The sequence below is a fragment of the Protopterus annectens genome, chromosome 11.part0 (assembly GCF_019279795.1).
Source record: "Protopterus annectens isolate FY-2018-M chromosome 11.part0, PAN1.0, whole genome shotgun sequence".
Taxonomy (NCBI): domain Eukaryota; kingdom Metazoa; phylum Chordata; order Ceratodontiformes; family Protopteridae; genus Protopterus; species Protopterus annectens.
This window is the reverse complement of record NC_056745.1, coordinates 87680108-87701775: the sequence shown is the minus strand read 5'-3', so window position 1 is coordinate 87701775 and position 21668 is coordinate 87680108. Positions and strand designations below refer to the sequence as shown.

Below are 21668 nucleotides of genomic sequence, written 5' to 3'. Positions count from 1 at the left end.
AAAAACTAGGTCCATGCATATTCCGTTCACAAGACTACAGGTTGCATACTGGGTTTTTCCTGAGACTTCGAGGGGCCCAGTATAGGTTGCATACTGGATTTTTCTGAGACTTCAAGGAATACCACAGATTTCTCTTTTTGTTGTTAAAAGACAACACAAATGTGGGCCAAAAGTGGGCCAACAGCTCAAGAAATGACTAGGTATGGAGTGGGATGGGAGGAAAAAACAGAAAGGGAAGAAACTTGAAGAAAAAGACAAGTAAAGCACAAAGGAAGGGGAGATAACGCTGCTGAAACTATACTGATTAGAACTGCCAGGCAAGAAAATTCAAACTTGGCTACACTGAAAGCTTTCAAATACACTCCCAAAACATTTGAGCTGTATGGAAATGTCACTGCTTTAATAATGGCAGTGTGATCTGGAGAAGGTAACAGGAAAGTACAGTTTTGTACCTACCATAAATGTAGATGTTAGAGTGCTAATACAGCTGCAGTAATCACATATGGGTTCTCTGCCGTCAGGCGGGTCCTCAGTCGGGGTTCTCTGCCGTCAGGCGGGTCCTCGGTCGGCCGAATTCCAAAGTCTAGGTCCGGCGTCGGTTGGTGTCGCTTCCTCTCTTGACGTCAGTGAGGCCAGAGTATATAAGACACAGCCGACGCCATGTTCATCAGTCTTTCTTGCCCCAGATGTCAGGTGCCCCCAGAAGGAAGGCAATACATAAATTATATATATATATCTATATATATATATATATCTATATATATATCTATATATATATATATGTATATATAGATATATATATATATATATATATATACACACACAAGCAATGCAATATAATCCAAAATCAGTAGTTGCAAGCAAATAAACCATAGAAGGATAACCCAGTCAGGTTGTATGAAGAGGGGGTTAGGCCCTATGCCTTTACCAAGTGGGGAAGGCGGGAGGGTAACTTGTACTGCAGCTGTATTAGCACTCGAACATCTACATTTATGGTAGGTACAAAACTGTACTATGTTCATCGTGCATATAGCTGCAGTAATCACAGATGGGTAGAGTCCCAAAGCTACACACAGGGTGGTAGGTACTAGTTGGAACTGGGATGAGCCAGAATGCCCTGCAAGACAGCAGTGGCAAAGCCTGCTCTAGTTTTGGAATATAAAGGCAGGTGGTAGTGTTTTGTGAAGGTATGTACTCCAAGTGGCTGCATCCATAATGTCTTTGGTAGGAACTCCTCTGAGGAAGGCTGTAGAGGTTAACTGTGGCCCTGGTGGAGTGGGATCTGATGCCTGTGGGGACAGATTTCCCATGATATGAATAACAGAACCGTATGCAGTGGCCTATCCACTTTGAAATTGTCTGCTTGGTCACTGGCTTCCCTTGAGCCCCTACAGCATAGGACACAAAGTTGTTCTGATTTCCTGAAGGACTTTGTTCTGTCCAAATAATAGCGTAGCTGCCTATGGATGTCTAAAGAATGTAGCAACCTTTCCCCTTTGTTTTGAGGATTGGGGTAAAAGGTGGGTAAGTGTATGGCTTGGTTTAAAGCTGCCCTGGATACCACTTTAGGCATAAATGACGGGTTGGTACGAAGGGAAACCCTGTCCTGATGGAAGATGAGGAAGGGCTGCACCACCATGAGGGCCTGTAGTTCCGAAACCCTACGAGCTGAAGTGATGGCCAGAAGGAAGGCTGTTTTCCAGGACAAATATTGCAAATCTGTTGATGCAGCTGGTTCAAAAGGAGGCAATGTTAATTTTTCTAGAATGTAATTAAGATCCCAGGCTGGTATTGGTTGTTTCCTTGGAGGTCTTATATTCTTAGCCCCTCTGAGGAACTGTCGTAAGAGTGGGTGAGAAAATAAAGGTGGATCCGAGTTGAATTCAGCCGAAATGGCTGAGGCGTGGATTTTTATAGAAGAAAATGAAAGTCCACTGTTCAGTAGCTCTGCTAGATACTGTAATATCTGAGGCAAATTCAGCTTTTTAGGGTCCTGGCCTTTTTTCTCATTCCAAGAGCAGAACAGTTTCCATTTTTCGGTGTAAGCCTTTCTAGTAGATGGTCTTCTGGCCTCCAAAATGACATCATGCACCTCCTTGGAGAGTAGGGTCTGTTGTGGTGTTAAGGAATTTTCCATGCAGCAAGATTGAGTGTTTTCAGCTGACTGTGAAGAGTTTTGTAGCTGTGCTGAGTCAGCAGGAAGAGGCATTAGAGGTAGGAACCAGGGAGGAGTATGTGTTAGACTCCTCAGGAGCGGATACCAGTGTTGCCTTGGCCAATCTGGAGCAATCAGTATCATCTTCGGTCTGTCTGCTCTTGCTTTCAAGAGCACCTTGGGCAGAAGAGGCAGAGGTGGGAAAGCGTAAACTGTCCATGCTGTCCAACTGAAAGAAAGGGCATCCACTCTCCGGGCCTTTGGATGAAAGGTCCTTGAACAAAACTTTTCCAATTGATGATTCCTGTGGGAGGCAAAAAGATCTATGTCTGGCCTCCCCCACTCTTGTATTATCTCTGTAAACACCTGAGGATGCAACTTCCATTCGTGTGGATCTGTCATATTTCTGCTTAGATTGTCTGCCAGCGTGTTTTCCAATCCTGGCAAGTACTGTGCTTGAAGTTCGATTTGTCATTCCAGAGCCAAGTTCCAAAGAGACATGGCTAGTCTGCACAAGGGGTATGAATGTGTTCCGCCTTGTTTGTTTATGTACCACATTACTGTGGTGTTGTCTGTTCTTATCGGTAATTGTCCTGGATGCAGGAGGTCCTTAAAAGCTGTAATTGCATTTATTACTGCTAGCATTTCTTTTTGATTGATGTGAAGGTGCTTTTCCTTTTGGGGCCATTTGCCCTGAATGCACTTGTCTGTCATGTGAGCCCCCCAGGCGTAGTCTGAGGCGTCTGTTGTGATGACTTGGTTTGCTTGAGGCTTGCAGAATGGGAGGCCTGTGTTTGCTTGACATGATTGGGCCCACCATAGAAATTCCTTTTGCAAACATGGAATTATTGGTATTATTGTCTCCAAACTGTGACTGTGTTGAGACCATAGGTTTTTTAGGTACCATTGAAGTTTCCTCATATGCAGCTTTGCACACGGGATTAAAAGAATGCAAGATGCCATGAAGCCCAGAGCCTGCAGGATTTTCCTTGCAGTAAGCCTGGTACATTTTGCTAGTATTTTGAAGTACTGAGTTAGCTGCCCCTGTTTTTCTGGCGTTAGATAGGCCATCTGGGTGTTTGTGTCCAAGTTGGCACCCAGGAAAGTTATTTTCTGAGATGGTGTTAGTCTGGATTTCTTTTTGTTGATTGTATATCCCAGAGAATGCATTAACCGTGTTACATAAGCCAGATGTTCCAGAAGTATGTGCTTGCTGTCCGCTTGGATCAGGCAGTCGTCTAAATAAGGGTAAATTTGTATCCCTTGAAGTCTGCAGTAGGAAATTACTGATGCCAGGCACTTTGTGAATACTCTGGGCGCAGTAGATAAGCCAAAGGGCAATGCAGAGAATTGATAGTGGATTGAACCTGCAAGAAATCTGAGGTATCTTCTGCAACTTTGTCTGATTGGGACATGCAGGTATGCCTCCTTGAGGTCCAATGTTACCAGCCAAAACTCCTTGCCCAGCATGGGAAGAAGCTGCTGTAATGTGAGCATCTTGAATTTTGGTACGAGTAAAAATGTGTTTAGGATGGATAAGTCCAAAATTGGTCTCCAGTCGGTTCCTTTCCTTGGTACCAGAAAAAGTCTTGAATAAAAACCTTGACCTTGTTCGTGAGTAGGTACCTCTTGTATAGCTCTCATGCTTATGAGCTTTTAAAATTTGTAGTTGTGCCTCTGCCTTTTGATTGTGAGGCAGGTTTGGTATGCCTCTCATTTTTGGAAGAGTGTGGAATTGAAATTTGTAGCCTCTGTTTATAACGTCCAGGATCCATTTGTCTGTTGTGACAATATGCCAATTTCTTGCAAATAATGCTAGCTTCCCTCCCAAAGGTGCTGCCAGCTGAGACCTGCTTGGCATGGAAATGAGGGAGTCATTGGGTTTGTTTTCTGTATTGTTGTGCACTGTCTTTGCCACCTCTTGGTGCTGGAGTTTGCCATTGTCGGCCTCTATATGATCCTTGTGATTGCCCTCTGCCCCTTGTGCGTCTGTATCTACCTCTTTGGGGCTTGTCAGTGGCTGGAAAGGACCAGTTTTTTGAAGGCCAATTTCTGCTAAAACGTGGTGGTTGGTCCTGTAAAAAAGCTTTGACAGTTTGCATAGATTTGGCTTTTTCTTCCATTTTCCATAATATCTCCTCAGCATTAGTACCAAACAGCACATCCTTTTGTAAAGGAGCATCTAGAAGTTTAGCTTTCACATGATCAGGCAAGCTTTGTTCCCTAAGCCAGGCATGTCTACGAATCACTGATCCTGTAGCAGCCGCTCTACTTGAGGCCTCTAGGGCATCATAGCCACATTGTAAGGTGTGTTTACCCACTTGCTCTGCACTATGCATCATATCCTGTAACTCCTTTAAATCTGGTTGTTCAGGTTGAGACATTTTATTCCTTAATTGTGATAACAGGAACTGTTGATATTTAAGCAAATGAAACTGACAATTTAAGGCCATCATGGCAAGGGTGGCCGAGGTATATACCTTTTTTCCCCACCTTTCTAAAGATCTTGACTCTCTTTCGGCAGGAAGTGGATTCTTGGCAGTAGAGGCCTTCAGTCCCTTGGGGCCTTGAGAAATGGTTTCAGGGTCAGCATTATGGCTTTTGTAGAGAAATTGGTGAGAGTTAGGAACTCTGTAGTATCTATCAGGTTTGACTGGTGCAGGAGGCAGGGAATCCGGGTTAAGGCAAGCCTCCGAATAAACATCATCAAGTATGTCCAAAACAGGAGGTATCGCCAGAGGCCTGTGTTGAGGTAACAAAAGAAATTCCCCAAGTCTTTTCTTGGAATCAGAAAAGTCTTGGCCTTCCCAATGGAAGTGTTCCCTTAAAGTGTGCAAGGTTTCCCAAAGGAAAAATCCTCAGGAGGAGATACAGAAGGAATGGACTGTTCTGCATCCGAATCTTCAAAAGGGGAGTAAGAGTGTTCCTCTACATCAGAATGTTCTGATAAAAAGGAGCCCTGATCAGAAGAGGGAGAATCTTCCTCCATCCTGGGTCTCTTGTCTGGAGGGGGTTGAGAACCCCTGATAAGAGTAATCAAATCCTCAGCCATTTTCAGCATCTGTTTTTTAGGCATGGGGCCTGGAGAAGGGCCCTGTGCAACAGGCCTCTTGGGATGCCTGGCTGCTTTGGATTTAGTAAAGGCCTTAATGGAAAAAGAAGATGAGGGTCTAAAGACACCATGGGTGGAAGTGGACCTGTCCACATTAGGAGGCTCAACATTAACAATGGCTTCGGTTGTAGTCTGGGAAAGGGCCGAGGTACCTGCGGTCTCTGGTACAGAGGACACCGCCAAGGGAGTGTCGTCGGTAGTCAGGGACTGCAAAGGCGTCTCGCTGAGAACCGGACCACGTGTAGCTGGTTTTGGCGTGGTGTCGGTGGGGACCGCGGACCTCGCGTGTCGATCCTTGTCCTTGCGTTTTTTTGGACAAAACGGTAGTCGGAGTCTCCGACGACATTTTATAATCAAAGGCTTTACCAAAAAAGTGTTGGGCGAACTCCGCCCGACGCTTAATAGTGCGTTTATTGAAAGTAGCGCAAAAGTGACAGCCCAAGACGTCGTGGTCTGGGCCTAACCAAGGTATGCAGAGGGAATGGAAATCCTTATGCAGTATTTGCTTCCCACAAGAAATACAATTATTAATTTTTTCTGACATCGGTCTGAGGCAAGAAAAGTTTCCCCAACGGGGTACTTAGCTTTAAAGAAGACTTCGGTTTCCAATTTTTTTCGTAATTCAGGAGCTGGCCGACCGGCACTTGCGAACTGCTTCTGCTTCGGGCACCGCGCGGCAAAAAAGACTGGAGAACATGGCGTCGGCTGTGTCTTATATACTCTGGCCTCACTGACGTCAAGAGAGAAAGCGACATCAACCGACGCCGGTCCTAGACTCTGGAATTCGGCCGACTGAGGACCCGCCTGACGGCAGAGAACCCCGACCGAGGACCCGCCTGACGGCAGAGAACCCATCTGTGATTACTGCAGCTGTATGCACGATGAACATCAAGGGATTAGCTAGGCTTGTGAGGAGTTCGCTGCTATCATTAGGGGGTGCCAAGTCCTACAGTTCCAGTGTCCTGACAGGACCTGAGAAATTTCAGGTTTCTGCTCGTCTCTAATCAAGACAAGCCTCTCCCCATTCCTTTTCATTCACTACCCTGTCAGAAGGAAGTATACACCTGTTTTTTCTTCTAAGAGTGGCAATTAAAGAGACACCTCCTTACTTGACCTCTTTCAGTGAAGAACAAAGCAGGGCAAGGAAAACAAGCCAGTGTAGCAAAAGAGCTTAGAAATAATGTTTAATGGTTTTGGACATACTTTCCATGTGCCGTGCCTTACCTTACATCTGGTTCCCATTGTTGGGGCCTCTCACCAATTCTTGCAGCAAAGGAACCACCCTACACACACTGTGAAACAAGGAAGGCCTCTAATTTTTACTATCCAAACTCCCTGTGGACATCCAGAATATGAACAATTCTTTCCACCTTCTACTTTTGGTTCTGAAAAGAACACAGAGAGATTAATAGATTGAAGCGGCTTTAGCCATTAAAAAGGATTTCTCCTCAAAGAAACCCTGCCCTTGCGAAAAACTCAGATACCCTTTCTGCAGAACTCAGAGCAAGTAGTAATAGAGTCTTGCATGATAAGAACCTCAAATCAGCCCGATGAGCTGCTTCAGATGGAATAGGAATTGGGTTTTTAAGCACAAAGTTAAAGGAGAAGCCACCTGTTTCTTATGCAGATGGATGTGTAAAACCCCTTTAAAAATGGACAGACCTGAGAACAGCAGGAAAGGTGGATCCAAGGGCAAATGAGCAGAAATGGCTGAAAGAAGATGATAGAATAATTACCATCAATGCAGATAAGGTGGCATATGTCTTCCAGGCCTGTATGCAAGGAAACCTGGAACAGAATTTTTTAAAGGAAGCAATTCGCTCAACCTGAAGTGCTCCCCATAATTAGACCAATTCCAGAAAGACCTTCTGATTCAGTTTTCTTTTGTGATGGTCTGTCCTGGTCTAGCTTAACTTACTGCAATACTTTGCTCTGATGGAATATATAAAGGCCTAAATATTCAGACTGAGCTGGGCTGCTACCTCCCACGCTATCCCAGTAAGTCTGAAAGGGAGGCTTGTCTGTAACAACTTGCAGAGGTCCTGGAGACTCTGAAAGCCCCCCCCCCCCCAAAGTATTTATTACTGCCACCACCTCTAGCTTTTATGTGCTGTTCTCAGTCCCGTTAGTTCCACATACTTTGCACTTTTATCCCATTTGATACAGCTCCCCATGCAAAATCTGAAGCATCTGTTGCGACAGACTGAAAAGGGGGGAGAAAGGGAAACCTGGAATAAGAGAGAAATGGTCTACCCACCAGAGTACCTACTTTCTTACGAACACCAGAACTTGGATTTGAAAAGATAAGGGCTATTGATGTTGAGCCCAGACTAACCAAAGACAATGAATCTTGCTCATTTGAAATCTGGCCAGTAGCCTCAGCTATGTGGGTTCTGCCCCCTTACACCAGCCAACTTCTCAAAGCTTTGGGCACCTTACAAGCATTCCACCTGCCAAAGAACACTCCACATTAAAAGTAGGTGGAGAGCTCAAAAGCTTCACAACAGTTTTTGTCCAGGAAGGATGCAAAGGTCCCTCAATACTTGTGCTAGGAAACACCGGCAAAATACAGCTGTGTAAGTAAGCTTAAGATAACAGTAAATGTTCATGTTCAAATGATCACTGCTGCAGTAGTTTTAGCTACATGAGTTATACCCTGCCATGGATATAACAGCCTGCCACCTTCCAAAGCTTCACAGCACCTTCCACATGTCTAGTCAGGTAGCTAAAGTGGAGCTGACTAAAAGACAAGCCCTTTCAGGGGTTTTCTGCCAACCCAGACATGCATGCTGAGCTCTAAAAGGACAATGGTAGGAAGGATAAAAAGTAAATCACAAACTGGCATAAGTAACATGCAAAAGCAAAAGGGACAGAGGGAGGAGCAGCTACCGCAGCAACAGTCATTCGAACATCTACTGTTATGGTAAATTGTACTTACACAACTTTATGTTCATCATACTAATCAATGCTTCAGCAGCCTTAGCTATATAGGTAGATTACCATAGCTAATTATACTTGGGAGGTGGAAGGAGAAGTGTCCAGAAGCCCCTGAAACATGACCTTTACAAAGCTTGATTTAGACCTAGAGAAGAAATCAAGCATAGTGTTTTGTAAAAGTATGTACAGAGGACCAAACTGCTGCTTCTAGAATACTTCTGGAATACAACCCTTTCCAAAAATCCACAGATCAAGCCAAGCTTTGGGTACAATGGACCTTGACCCTGCCTGGAATAATTTTTGTGTGTTAATAAAAAATAACAGTTTCGCAGACAGCCATTTGGAAATGGTCTGTTTTGACACAGGCTGTCCCCTTTTACCTTCACAAGAAATTAACTGATCCGAAGATCAGACAGATTTAGTTCTGTCAAGACGGTACTCAAGCTGTCTGTGGACATCCAAAGTAAGGAGCATCCTTTCTCCATTTTTAGGTTCAGGAAAGAAAATGGTTAGATGGACATTTTGGCATAAAGTAAACTCTGATACTACTTTAAACATAAAATAAGGAGTAGATCTCAAAGAAACCCTGCCCCTGTGGAAAATGAAGTATGACTCACTCACCATAAAGTACACTTGTGTACACATACCATAAACGTAGATGTTAGAGTGTATTCACTGTTGCAGTCATCACTTTTGGGTTATCTGCTTGCAGTAGCCCTCAGTCGGCTTGATTAACTAAGCCATGGGGGTCCTGCGTTGGTTGCTGTCCCTTCTTCCATGATGTCAGGTCATCAGGGGTATAAAATTACATCTGTTTTTCAAGCCCCAGATGTCAGGTGCCCCCTTAATAGGAAGCAATTAAATCTATAAATATACAAGGTTATACCTCCAACAAAAAAAGCAAATACACCAAAAAGCTTTTGAAGACAGGAAAGTAGAGGTATATCCAAAAAAGAAAAAGAAGGGGCTGGAGGGAGGGTAACCAGGACTGCAACAGTGAATACACCAACATCTACATTTATGGCAAGTGTACACAACTGTACTATGTTCTTCGTGTTTCACTGTTACAGTCAGCACTTTTGGGTAGATTCCCAAAGCTAAGGATGGGAGGAGGTATTTAAATAGAATTAGGACCAGCTAAAAGGCCCTGCAAGACTGCAGTGGCAAAGCCTGCTCTGGATTTAGAGAAAATTGGCAGATGGTAATGCTTGGTGAAAGTATGCACTGAACTCTAGGTAGCAGCTTCTAGGATGTCCCTGGTAGGGACACCTCTGAGAAAGGCTGTAGAGGTAGATGCAGCCCTGGGTGAGTGGGGACTGATCCCCTGTGGGATAGGTTTTCCATGGTGCTTGTAGCAGAAATTAATGCAATGGCCTATCCATTTGGAAATGGTTTGCTTTGAAATAGCCTTCCCCTCTGCCCCTACAGCAAATGCCACCACCAGTTGGTCAGACTTCCTTTGAGATTTAGTCCTGTCCAAGTAGAATCTAAGTTGTCTGTGCACGTCTTAAGGAGTGCAGTATCAGTTCCCCTTTGTTCTGTGGGTTAGGAAAGAAGGTTGCCAAATGAATGGCCTGATTAAGGGCCACACTGGATACCACCTTGGGCATGAAGGAGGGATTGGTCCTGAGGGACACCCTGTCCAGATGAAAGACGATGAAAGGCTCCACTGCCACGAGGGCCTGTAATTCAGATACCCTTCTTGGTGAAGTGATTGTTAAAAGGAAAGCTGTTTTCCAAGAGAGGAATTTTAAATCTGCAGTGGCAGCTGGCACGAAAGGAGGAAGGGTGAGCTTTTCCAATACAAAGTTAAAGTCCCAGGCTGGAGTTGGGGCTCTCCTGGGTGGTCGTAGATTTTTGGCCCCTCTGAGGAACTGCTTAAGCAGTGGATGAGAAGAGGGGAGGTTCTGTGTTATAATGAGCTGAAATGGCTGCTGTGTGAATTCTGATGGAGAAAGACAGGCCCTTGTGAAGCATCTCAGTTATGTATTGTAAAATCTGAGACAAATTGGGCACTGCTGTGCTCATCCCTTGAGACTGGTTCCAGGCACAGAATCTTTTCCATTTTTCAGCATACGATTTTCTAGTACTAGGCCTCCTTGCTTCTAAAATGATATCCATCTCTGGTTTATTGAGGGATGGTAAAGGAGAGATTAGGTAATTAGCCAGGTTGCTAGGTTCAGTGTATGAAGCTGAGGGTGCAGAATCTGGCTCTCCTGCTGAGACAATACGGCAGGAGTCTGAGGCAGGTGCCATGGGGCCAACAGTGACACACTGGGCAAGAAGGGGTACCAGTGTTGGCGTGGCCAGTCTGGTGCAATCAAAATAATTCTTGGATTGTCTTGTTTGATCTTTAGTAGTACTATGGAGAGCAAAGGCAGAAGAGGAAAGGCATAAACTGATAGGTTTTTCCAGCTGAAGGACAGAGCAATTACTTTCCAAGCTTGTTTGTGGGAAGTCCTTGTGCAAAATTTGTCCAATTGATAGTTCTGGGGGGAGGCAAACGGGTCTATATCACTGCTCCCCCATTTGCTTGTCAAAATGTTGAAAATCCTTGGTTCCAGCTTCCACTTGTGTGGGTCCATGAGGTTTATGCTTAGTTCGTCTGCAAGTGTATTTAGTTTTCCTGGCAGGAATTGAGCTTGTAGATGCACTTCGTAGCGCAGGGCTGTGTTCCACAATTAAATGGCTGGTCTGCATAGGGGGTAAGAATGTGCAACCCTCTGCTTGTATATGTACCACATAACAGAGGTATTGTCCGTCTTTACCATTAATTGTCCTGGAAGAATGTGGTCCTTGAAGGCTGTCAGAGCATTCTGTACAGCTAACATTTCTTTTTGATTGATATGCAAGTGCATTTGACTTGGCTTCCATTTGCCCTGAATGCACTTCCCTGCCAGGTGAGCCCCCCATGCATAATCTGATGAGTCTGTTAGGGTTTGGGTGGCAGGGGGTGGTGTGAATGGTAGTCCCTTGTTTTGGTGGAAGGCCTCTGCCCACCAAAGAAACTCTAGGCGTAGGCAAGTTATGATAGGAATCATTGCTTCTAGATCCTAAGAATGTTGACACCATAGGCTTTTTAGACACCACTGTAGTTTCCTCATATGCAGTCTTGCATATGGAATTAGAAAAATGCATGAGGCCATGAACCCTAAGGCTTGTAGTATTTGCTTTGCAGATAATAGGGTTTTTGTGGCCACTTGTTTGAAGTAGGTTGTCAAATGAATTTGTTCCTCTGGCGTGAGGAAAGCAATCTGGGAGGTTGTATTCAAGCTTGCTCCCAGGAATATGATTTGTTGACCGGGTACCTGGTATGATTTCTTTACGTTTATGGTGTACCTCAGACAAGTCAGCACCTTTTGTACAAAGGCCAGATGATTCAAAAGTATGTCCTGGCTTTCTGCCTGAATTAAACAATCGTCCAGGTATGGGTATATTTGAATATTTCTTTGACAGCAAAATGCGATGACTGGGGCTAGGCATTTTGTGAATATCCTGGGCGCAGTAGATAAGCCAAAGGGCAGTGCAGAGAACTGGTAGTGATTGTAGCCTGCTTTGAAGCGTAGGTATCTTCTGCAAGATTCCCGGATTGGGATGTGCAGGTATGCGCTTCCTTTAAATCGAGTGTTACCATCCAAGCATCTTTTCCTAGCATAGAAAGCAACTGGTGAAGAGTCAGCATCTTGAATTTCGGAATTACCAAAAAGGTGTTTAGAGTACACAGGTCCAGAATAGGACGTCATGAATTGTCTTTTCTGGGTACCAGGAAAAGTCTCGAGTAGAAACCTTGTCCTTTCTCCTTTTCTGGCACAGTTTGAATAGCCTTTATGTTTAAAAGAGAGCGTATTTGCTTTTGAGCCTCTGCCCACTGACTTGGGGGTAGATCTAGCCAACCTTTTGGCATTGGTAAGGTGTGGAAGTGAAATCTGTATCCTTGGGACACTACATTTAAAACCTATTTGTCCTGGGCAACGAGTTCCCAGTTTTTGGCCTGCAAACCAATCTTTCCCTCTAAAGGAGCATTCAGTTTGGAAGTGCTTGGAAGTTTTAAAATCAAGTAATTGAGACAGTTTTCCATAGGAAGTGTCCTACTACGCCCAGATTTGGAAGCGGAAGCCCCCCACTGCTTAGTCTTGTGTGTACCTTGGGACTGAAACCTGGGATTTCTGCTGTGTCAGGGTTTGGAATGAGAAGGCCTGGAAGGAGCTGGAAAGGACCAATTCTTAGGGGGACAATGCCTACTAAATCTTAGAGGCTGAACTTGTAAGAAATCTTTAACAGTTTGCATAGATTTAGCTTTATCTTCCATCTTTTCAAGAACTTCCTCAGCTTTGTTGCCAAATAGGTGGCCCTGATTTAAGGGAGCATCCAACAGTTTAGCTTTAACATGATCAGGAAAAGATTGCTCCTTAAGCCAAGCATGCCTTCTGAGTACAGACCCAGTGACAGCAGCCCTGCAAGAGGCCTCTGAAGAATCAAACCCATATTGCAAAGTATGTTTTCCAACCTGTTCAGCAGAATGCATTAAATCCTGTAATTCCTTATTTTCAGCACAGTTAGGAATCATCATTTTCTGTTTAAGCAATCCAATAATATGTTGTTGATACTTTAACATATGAAACTGACAGTTTAAGGCTCTGATAGACAAGGTTGCAAAAGTGCAAACCTTCTTACCCCATCTATCCAGCGCCCTGGAGTCTCTACAAGAAGGGGTAGGGTTTTGGCAGTAAAGGCCTTAATGCCCTTGGGTCCCTGTGAAATAGACTCTGCATCCGCAACAGGATTTTTAAAAAGGAACTTGTGAGAATCAGGAACCCTGTAATATCTGTCAGGTTTTCTGGGAGCAGGACGCAAAGAATCAGGGGCCAAACTAGATTCCAAAAAGGCATCAACAGTGTCTAATACAGGTGGTATAGCTGAAGGCCTATGCTGAGACAAGAGTAAGAAATCCCTAAGCCTCTTTTTCAAATCAGAAAAATCCTGGCTTTCCCAGTGGAAATGCTCCCTTAGAGTGTGCAAGGTTTCACCAAAAGAAAAATCCTCTGGAGGGGAAGCAGAGGGAATAGAGTCCTCTGCATCAGAATCCTCATAAGTAGATAAGGGCAAATCCAGATCATCAGAAGAATCAGAAAAATCAGAATCCTGGTGAGAAGATTCATAAACAATTTCAGTCCTAGATCTCTTAGAAGAGGGAGGTTGGCTTCCCCTGATTAAGGTTATAAGATCTTCAGCCATTCTTATCATTAGTTTTTTAGGCATAGAGGCCAGAGCATGCGGCCTGGGCGTCTGTTTTCTAGGCATGGTTCGAGGTTTAAGCCTTAAAGAAGGAGGCGTCTATTTAATATGCAAGTCCGTAGGCCTGAATACACCCTTAGAAGCCTGTGCTTGCACAGCAGCTCTGGACCCATCTAAGGCAGAGACATCCACAGGTTCAACAGTTGAAGCATCTCGCGGCATACCTGACTCCGAATGGGTCTCAGTAGAGGCTTGCGAATCAGAAGTAGCAGGTATCAGGGGCTGCGAAAGGGCCTCACTGAGTACCGGCAAACTGGCCAGTGGCTTAGAAGAGTCATCAGGCAGCTTTTGACCTAGGCGGCTTGTCTCTGTCTTTATCTTTGCGCTTTGTCAGAATTCCGGTAGTCGGATGGCTTACCGATGACATTTCTGGATAACTGAACCGAGAACCGAACTATTTAGAGGCGAAAATATACAGACGACGGATAGTGCGTTGATTAATAAAAGCACAAAACCGACAGCAAAGAACGTTGTGGTCAGGGCCTAGGCAAGGAATACAGTATGAATGAAAATCTTTGTGAGGTATTTGCTTTCCACAAGAAATGGAATTATTAAATTTTACTGACATCGGAAAGGAGCAAGAAAACGTTTCCCCAACGGGATACTTAGCTTTAGTTGAAGACTTGGTTCTGAAACTCGAAAATGAAAATTTCAGGAGTCGGCTGCCCGGCACGTGCAAACTGCTTCTGCTTCAGGCACCGCATGGCAAGAAAAACTGATGTAATGGCATCCGCTGCATGTTTTATACTCCTGATTACCTGACGTCATGGAAGAAGGGACAGCAACCGACGCAGGACCGGAGACTTTGTTAATCAGGCCAACTGAGGACTACCTGCAAGCAGATAACCCAAATGTAATGCCTGTAACAGTGAAACCCGAAGAACATCTGGGGGGGGGGGGGATCTGTGATGCATGGATCCCTGTCCTTGCTCAGACACCATTTTGAAAATCTCTCCCATTTAGCTAACCAGATAACCCAAATGTAATGCCTGCAACAGTGAAACACGAAGAACATCTGGAGGGGGGAGATCTGTGATGCATGGATCCCTGTCCTTGCTCAGACACCATTTTGAAAATCTCTCCCATTTAGCTAACCAGATAACCCAAATGTGATGACTGCAACAGTGAAACAAAGAACATCCCACTTGTCTGAAATTATCTATTGCCAAAGACAAAAGTGGAGATTCAGACTGAGAAGAAAAAAAAGCAGCCAGGCTGGGTGGGGATTGGAGGCCAATTTCAGATAGTCATTCTGACCTGCAGAACTGTCCTTGGTTTTCATAGTTGCCAGATTTCTTCTTGGAACCTCCCCCTTGCCATTTCTAAAACATCTGTTTTGCGGAGACTTTTGTTTCTTACTAAAAATGGAGGAGGAGTTAGAGCATCCCTTGGGAAATTAAGAAAAAAGAGCTGAAAAATCTTGAGATTCCGGTTTTAAATTTTCCAAGCATTTTACGTTTCTAATACCTTGATGGGAATAACCCCCATTAAGTCAAAGCATGACTAAAGTTCATGAAATTAGTATCAGTTCAATCTTTGATGTTAGCCAGAAGTATTATTCGCAGCACCATGTCAAGAATTTACTACTCCTGCAATTCATATTGAGTTACACATATCATTAGCATATCTAAATATGACTGTAAATACTTTATGAAACCCATTGCTCCTACTACTATTGGAAAGTACAGTTGTGTACACTTACCATAAATGTAGATCTTCGAGTGTACTCACTGTTGCAGTCATTACATTTGGGTTATCTGCTTGCAGGTTGCCCTCAGTCGGCCTGATTAACAAAGTCTTGGGTCCTGCATCGGTTGCTGTCCCTTCTTCCATGATGTCAGGTCTTCAGGGGTATAAAACATGCAGCCAACGCCATTACATCAGTTTTTCTTGCCCCAGATGTCAGGTGCCCCCCTAACGGGAAGCAATTAAACATAAAAGCACAAATATATACCTCCAACAAAAAAGCAAATGCACCAAAAAGACTTTTAAGGATAATAAAGGAAAATAGAGGTATAGCCAAAATAAGTTAGGGGGCTGGAGGGAGGGTAACCAGGACTGCAACAGTGAATACACTCGAACATCTATATTTATGGCAAGTGTACACAACTGTACTAAGTTCTTCGTGTTTCACTGTTGGTCATTACATTTGGGTAGATTCCCAAAGCTATGGTTGGGAGGAGGAGTTTAGATAGCATTAGGGCCAGCTATTAGGCCCTACAAGACTGCATTGGCAAAGCCAGCTCTGGATTTAGAGAAAATTGGCAAAAGATAATGTTTGGCGAAAGTATGTACAGAACTCCAGGTAGCAGCTTCTAGGATGTCCCTGGTAAGGACGCCTCTGAGAAAGGCTGCAGAGATAGATGCAGCCCTGGTGGAATGAGGACTGATCCCCTGGAGGATAGGTTTTCCATGGTGCTTATAGCAGAAATGAATGCAATGGCTTATCCATTTAGAAATGGTTTGCTTTGAAATAGACTTCCCCTCTGCCCATGCAGCAAATGCTACCAGCAGTTGTTCCGTTCTCCTTTATTCTGTGGACTGGGAAAGAAGGTTGGCAAATGAATGGACTAATTAAGAGCCACACTGGATACCACCTTGGGCATGAAGGATGGATTGGTTCTGAGGGACACCCTGTCCGCATGAATGATGATGAAAGGCTCCACTGCCATAAGGGCCTGTAAGTCAGATACCCTTCTAGCTAAAGTGATTGCTAAAAGGAAAGCTGTTTTCCAAGAAAGAAATTTTAAGTCTGCAGTAGCAGCTGGCTCGAAAAGAGGTAGAGTGAGTTTCTCCAAGACAAAGTTAAAGTCCCAGGCTGGGGTTGGAACTCTCCTGGGTGGTCTTAAATTTTTGGCCCCTCTGAGGAACTGCTTGAGTAGTGGATGACAGAAGAGGGGATGTTCTGTGTTATAATGAGCTGAAATGGCTGAGGTGTGGATTTTAATGGAGGAAAAGGACAGGCCCTTTTGAAGCATCTCAGTTAAGTATTGTAAAATCGGAGGTAAATTGGGCACTGCTGTTCTCATCCCTTGAGATTGGTTCCAGGCACAGAATCTTTCCCATTTTTCAGCATAAGATTTTCTAGTACTAGGCCTCCTTGCCTCTAAGGAGATATCCAACACTGGTTTGCTGAGGGATGGTAAAGGAGAGATTAAGTAATTAACCAGGCTGCAAGGTTCAGTGTTGGAAGCTGAGGGTGCAGAATCTGGTTCTCCTGCTGAGACAGCAGGGAAGGAGTCTGAGGCAGGTGCCAAGGAGATAACTAATGCACTGCGCAAGAGGGGGTACCAGTGTTGGCAAGGCCAGTCTGGAGCAATCAAAATCATCCTTGGTTTGTCCTGTTTGATTTTTAGTAGTACTTTGGAGAGCAGAGGCAGAAAGGCATAGACTGATAGATTTTTCCAGCTGAAGGAAAGAGCATCCACTTTCCAGGCTTGTTTGTGGGGAGTCTTTGTGCAAAATTTGTCCAACTGGTAGTTCTGGGGACAGGAAAACAGGTCTATATCTCGGCTCCACCATTTGCTTGTCAACATGTTGAAAATCCTTAGTTGCAGTTTCCACTCGTGTGGGTCCATGAGGTTTCTGCTTAGTCCGTCTGCCAGTGAATTTAATTTTCCTGGCAGAAATTGAGCTTGTAGATGCACTTGGTTGCTAAAGGCTGTGTTCCACAATGCCATGGCTAGTCTGCAGAGGGGGTAAGAATGTGTACCCCCCTGCTTGCTTATGTACCACATAACAGTGGTGTGTCCGTCTTTACCATTAGTTGTCCTGGAAGAATGTGGTCCTTGAAAGGCTGTCAGAGCATTCTGTACAGCTAACATTTCTTTTTGATTGATATGCAGGTGCATTTGACTTGCCCTGAATGCACTTACCTGTCAGTTGAGCCCCCCATGCATAGTCTGATGCATCTGCTGTTAGGGTTTGGGCGGCAGTGGGTGGTATGAAAGGTAGACCCTTGTTTTGGCCTCTGCCCACCAAAGGAACTCTAGGCGTAGGGAAGGTATGATAGGAATCATTGTTTCTAGGTCTTGAGAATGTTGATACCATAGACTTTTTAGATACCGCTGTAGTTTCCTCATACGCAGTCTTGCATACGCAATTAGAAGAAAGCAGGAGGTCATGAACCCCAAGGCTTGCACTATTTGTCTTGCAGATAGCAGGGTTTTGTGGCCACTTGTTTGAAGTAGGTTGTCAAATGACTTTGCTTTTCTGGTGTGAGGTAAGCCATCTGGGAAGTTGTATTCAAGCTTGCTCCCAGGAATATAATTTGTTGACAGGGTACCAGGTGCGATTTCTTTTCATTTATGGTGTACCCCAGACAAGTTAGAACTCTTTTTACAAAGGCCAGATGATTCAAAAGTATGTCCTGGCTTTCTGCCTGAATTAGACAATCGTCCAGGTATGGGTATATTTGAATATTTCTTTGCCTGCAAAATGCAACAACTGGAGCTAGGTACTTTGTGAATACCCTAGGTGCAGTAGATAAGCCAAAGAGCAGTGCAGAGAAAGTACAGTTTTGTACCTACCAGTGTCTTCACTGCTGCAGTTATTACACTTGGGTTATCCTGCCGTCAGGCGGGCCTGCAGTCAGCCTGAGTTCCAAAGTCTTGGTCCGGCGTTGCTTGCTGTCGCCTCTTCCCTGACGTCAGTGCGTCATCACATTTGGGTTATCTGCTTGCAGTAGGCCTCAGTCGGCCTGATTAACAAAGTCTCAGGTCCTGTGTCGGTCGTTGTCCCTTCTTCCATGATGTCAGGTAGTCAGAGGTATAAAGCATGCAGCCGACGCCATTACAGTTTTTCTTGTCCCAGATGTCAGGTGCCCCCATAATGGGAAGCAATTTTATTAAGAAGTCAGGGGGCTGGAGAGAGGGTAACCAGGACTTCAACAGTGAATACACTCAAACATCTCCATTTATGGTAAGTGTACACAACTGTACTATGTTCTTCGTGCTTCACTGTTGCAGTCATCACATTTGGGTAGATTCCCAAAGCTAAGGATTGGAGGAAGAAATTAGATAGCATTAGGACCAGCTATAAGGCCCTGCAAGACTACAGTGGCAAAGCAAGCTCTGGATTTAGAGAAAATTGGCAAATGGTAATGCTTAGTGAAAGTATGTGCAGAACTCCAGATAGAAGCTTCTAGGATGTCCCTATTAAGGACATCTCTGAGTAAGGCTGTGGAGGTAGATGCAGCCCATGTTGAATGTGGTCTTATCCCCTGTGGGGTAGGTTTTCCATGTTGTTTATAGCAGAAATGAATGCTATGGCCTATCCATTTAGAAATGGTTTGGTTTGGAATGGTCTTCCCCTCTCTGCCCCTGCAGCAAATGCAACCAGCAGCTGTTCAGATTTCCTGAGAGGTTTAGTCCTGTCCAAGTAAAATCTAAGTTGTCTGTGCACACCTAAGGAGTGCAGTATACATTCCCCTTTGTTCTGTGGATTAGAAAAAAAGGTTGGCAAATTAATGGACTGATAAAGAGCCACACTGGATACCACCTTGGGCATGAAGGAGGGATTGGTCCTGAGGGACACCCTGTTCCCATGAATGATGAAAGGCTCCACTGCCATCTTCTTCTTCTTTCGGCTGATCCCGTTAGGGGTTGCCACAGCGGATAATCCATTTCCATTTCTTCCTGTCCTCTGCATCTTGATCTGTAAGCTGGGCCTCTGCCTTAAGGGCCTGTAATTCAGGCACCCTTCTTGCTGAAGTGATGGCTAAAAGGAAGGCTGCTTTCCACTAAAGGAATTTCAGCTCTGCATTTGCAGCTGGCTCAGAAGGAGGTAGAGTGAGTTTTTCCAATACAAAGTTAAAGTCCCTGGCTGGAGTTGGGGCTCTCCTGGGTGGTCTTGAGTTTTTGGCCCCTCTGAGGAACTGCTTGAGCAGTGGATGAGAGAAGAGGGGTGATTCTGTGTTGTAATGAGCTGAAATGGCTGAGGCATGAATTTTGATGGAGGAAAAGGAAAAGTCCTTGTGGAGCATCTCAGTTAAATATTGAAGAATCTGAGGTAAATTGGGCATTGCTGTGCCCATCCCGTGGGTTTGGTTCCAGGAACAGAATCTTATCCATTTTTCAGCATAAGATTTTCTAGTACTAGGCCTCCTTGCCTCCAGAATGACATCCAACGCTTGCTTACTGAGGGATGGTAACGGAGAGAGATCAGGTAATTAGCCAGGCTGCCAGGTTCAGGGTTTGAAGCAGAGGGTACAGAATCTGGCCCTCCTGCTGGGACAGCAGGGTAGGGGTCTGAGACAGGTGCCATGGTGCCAGCAGTGACACTGCGCAAGAGGGGGTATCAGTGTTGGCGTGGCCAGTCTGGTGCAATCAGTATCGTCCTTGGTTTGTCGTGTTTGATCTTTAGTAGTACCTTGGAGAGGAAAGGCATAAACCGATAGGTTTTTCCAGGTGAAGGACAGGGCTTCCACTTTCCAAGCTGGTTTGTGGGGAGTGCTTGTGCAGAATTTGTCCAACAGGTAGTTCTGGGGGGAAGCAAACAGGTCTATCTCAGGGCTCCCCCATTTGTTTCTCAACATGTTGAATATCTTTGGTTCCAGTTTCCACTCGTGTGGGTCCATGAGATTTCTGCTTAGTTCGTCTGCCAGTGTATTTAGTTTTCCTGGCAGAAATTGAGCCTGAAAGTCCACTTGGTTGTCCAAGGCTGTGTTCCACAAAGCCATGGCTAGTGTGCAGAGAGGGTATGAGTGGGTTTTACCTGCTTATTTACCACATAACAGTGGTACTGTCCGTCTGTACTATTAATTGTCCTGGAAGAATGTGGTCCTTGAAGGCTGTCAGAGCATTCTATACAGCTAACATTTCTTTTTGATTGATATGCAGGTGCATTTGACTTGGGTTCCATTTGCCCTGAATGCACTTCCCTGCCAAGTGAGCCCCTCATGCATAGTCTGATGAGTCTGTTGTTAAGGTTGGGGCGGCAGGGGGTAGAGTGAATGGAAGTCCCTTGTTTTGGTGGCAGGCCTCTACCCACCAAAGGAACTCTATCTGCAGGCAAGGTATGATAGTAATCGTTGCTTCTAGATCCTGAGAATGTTGACACCATAGGCTTTTTAGATACCATTGTAGTTTCCTCATATGCAGTCCTGCATATGGAATTAGGAGAATGCAGGGGCCATGAACCCCAAGGCTTGCAGTATTTGCCTTGCAGATAGCAGGGTCTTGGTGGCCAGTAGTTTGAAGTAAGCTGTCAAATGAACTTGTTTCTATGGCGTGAAGAAAGCCATCTGGGAAGTGGTGTTCAAGCTTGCTCCCTGGAATACAATTTGTTGGCAGGGTAAAAGATGGGATTTATTTTCGTTTATAGTGCACCCCAGAGAAGTTAGCAATTTTTGAACATACGCCAGATGCTTCAATAGTATGTCCTGGCTTTCTGCCTGAATTAGGCAATCATCCAGGTATGGGTATATTTGAATATTTATTTGCCTGCAAAATGCAATGACTGGAGCTAGGCACTTCGGCTCATCTCCTGCGCCCAGGGTATTCACAAAGGGCAGTGCAGAGAACTGATAGTGCATGAAGCGTAGGTATCTTCTGCAAGATTCCCTGATTGGGATCTGCAGGTAGGCTTCCTGTAAATCCAGTGTTGCCAACCAGGCATCCTTGCCTAGCATAGGAAGCAGCGGGTGAAGAGTTAGCATCTTGATTTTTGAGATCACCAAAAATGTGCTTAGTATAGAGAGGCCCAGGATAGGACGCCAGGAAAAGTCTTGAGTAGAAACCTTGTCCCCTTTCCTCTTCTGGGACAGTTTTAATAGCCCTGATACTTGAGGGAGAAAACTTGCTTTTGAGCCTCTGCCCACTGATTTGGTGGTAGATCTGGCCAACCGGTCGGGGTTGGTAAGGTGTGAAGTGGAATTTGTATTCTTGGGAAACTATATTTAAAACCCATTTGTCCTGGGTAATGAGTTCCCAATAATTTGCCTGCAGGGCAATCTTTCCCCCTAAAGGAGCAGTCAGTTGAGCAGAGCTTGGAAGTTTTAAAGTTAAGTCATTGAGACAGTTTACCACAGTGGGGAGTCTTACTACTCCCTGTTTTGGGAGTGGGAGCCCTCCACTGCTTAGTTCTGTGTGTACCTTGGGTCTGAAGCCTGGGTGTTCTGCTGGTTCTGTGTTTGGACTGAAGGCCTGGAAGAGACAAGAAAGGACCAAT

General features: G+C 44.8%; 1 protein-coding gene across 1 annotated transcript in view; it reads right to left on the bottom strand.

The window, feature by feature from the left end:
• The window catches only part of CNOT4 (CCR4-NOT transcription complex subunit 4), a 1808607-nt gene that overhangs the window by 560977 nt on the left and 1225962 nt on the right, over positions 1 to 21668 (bottom strand). The gene's annotated exons all lie outside the window — the stretch shown is intronic.